We start from the raw sequence: 2,361 nt of genomic DNA, 5'->3' as shown, positions 1-2,361 counted from the left end.
GCAGAGATTTTGAGGATGACTCGAGATAGGACAAGACTTTGAACTGCTGTGCAGAGGGTCTTTATGGTTCATAGTAAGCTCAATGATACTTAAAACAGCTAACAAGTAAGTAAGTAACTTAAGTAAGTAAAACATACAAATAGCATGATTTGCATATTATATATGATCAATTTTTAAAATTTTTTTCCTATTTTGAAGCTGTAAAAGAACATTTTTTTAATCAACAAATACTCTCCTGTCTATAAAAAATGCTTTCCCCCCACTAAACAGTATAAAGGAGCACAAATAGAACCTCATCTAAAGCATTCACATTTACTAGTAAAGAGAATTTGCCATCACATTGTATGGAAATAGATAATGTGTGCTCTGTGACATTGTTGTTGTTAGATGCAGTTGTTGATTAGGACTCATAGTGGCTCTATGAACAGCAGATTTCATTCCTGTCCTATCTTGTACCACTTTTATGATTCCTGACACACTAGAGGACATGGAGGCAATCACTGCATCAATTCACCTGGTTCAGGGACTTCCTCTCCTTCACTGACCCTCTGCTTTTCCTAGCATGAAGTCTTACTCCAAGGAATAACCCCTCCTAGCAACATACTCAAAGTGTATGAAGGGAAGTTTTATCATCTATGCCTCCAAGGAGCACTCTGGCTGTACTTTCTCCAAGATGTATTTGTCTATTCTTTTGGCAGTCCATGGAATGTTCAGTGCTCTTCCCCAAGCCACGGCTCAAAGGTACTTCTTCTTCTGTCATTCTTTGCCATTGTCCAGCTCTCAGAAGCATATCAAGTTATAAGAATTAACATGATCTGACTTAGATGCATCTTAGCACTCAAACTGACATCATTATTCCTCAATAATTTGGAGAGGCCCTTGACTATACACTTTACTAATGTAATACATCTTCTGATTTCCTGACTGCTGGTACCGAGAGTGTTGATTGTGGATCTAAGTAAGATAAAGTTGTTGACATTTTCAATATTTTCTCTATCAGGATGTTGCCGATTGGTCCAGTGGTAAGAATCTTTGTTTTCTTGACATTGAGATGAAATCCATATTGAAGGCAGTAGTGTTTGATCTTCTGCAACAAACACACCAAGCCCTCTTTCCCTTTTAGCAAACAAGGTTGTGTCATCTGCATAGTGTAGGTTATTGATGAATCTTCCTCTGATCTTAATGTAAGATTCTTCTTTATAGAGTCCAGCTTCCCAAATAATTTCCTTAGAACCCAGATTGAAGAGATATGGAGACATAATTCAACTCTGACATGCTCCTTTCTTAGTTTTAAACCATATCCTGTTTCCTTGCTCTGTTCACACAACAGCCTTTTGGTCTAGTTCTAGGTCTAGATAAGCACAATTAAGTGCTCTCAAATTCCCATTCTTGTTAGTGTTAGCCATGTCTTGTTATGAGTCACATAGTCAAATGCCTTTGCATAGTCAATGATTCATAAATTAACATTCTTCTGTATTCTACACTTTCATCCAAGATTCATCTGTCATGACCAATGATATTCCTGGTGCCTCTTCTAATTCCTGCTTAAACTTCCAGGAGTTCCCCGTCTATGTACTGTTCTAGCCGTTTTTTTAATGATCTTCAGCAATAGTTTACTTGCATGTGATAATAATGATATTGTCTGATAGTTTATACATTCTGTTTGATCACCTTTTTTTGAAATGGGAACAAATATGAATCTCTTACAGTAAGTTAGCCAGAGAGCTGTCCTCCAAATCTCCGGGCATAGACTAGTGAGCACATCCAAGGCTTCATCTTGGCTCAAAGTCATCAGTTCTCCTTCTGTCATCCCTAGTCACGATCAAGTCAATTGGTATCCCATTAATTCCTAGGGACTTATTTTTGGCCAATTCCTTCAGTGACGCTTCAACTTCTTCCTCCTTAACCATTGGATCCTGATCATATGGTATTTCCTTAAATTTTTCAGTGTTAGTCAGTTCTTTTATGTACAGTGAGTTTGTGTATTTCCTCCTGGGAATACTTCCTGGGACATTCAACCTATTGCCTATGTCATTGTTACTGTGTGTTGTTGGGTCGCCTGCGACTCATAGTGACCTTATGTACAACAGTCCTAAATCCTGCTCTATCCTGTGCCAACCTTATTGTCTCTGACACATCTACCTGCATTACCTTTGTCACTGGTCGAGGGTCTTCCTCTCCTGAGCTGTCCCTCCACCCTCCCAAGCATGACGTCCCTCTCCAAGAGCTGGTCCCTCCTTCAACATGTCCAAAGTATGTCAGGTACTCGCAATACTCTTCTCCAGCACCACAGCTCAAAGGCATCAATTCTCCTTCTATCCTCCTTGGTCATTGTCCAACTCTCTGATGCATAGGAAGTGA

The sequence above is a fragment of the Elephantulus edwardii genome, unplaced genomic scaffold, assembly GCF_000299155.1.
Source record: "Elephantulus edwardii isolate Elephantulus edwardi_28Jun2011 unplaced genomic scaffold, EleEdw1.0 scaffold00329, whole genome shotgun sequence".
NCBI lineage: Eukaryota > Metazoa > Chordata > Mammalia > Macroscelidea > Macroscelididae > Elephantulus > Elephantulus edwardii.
This window is presented reverse-complemented; position numbering follows the sequence as displayed.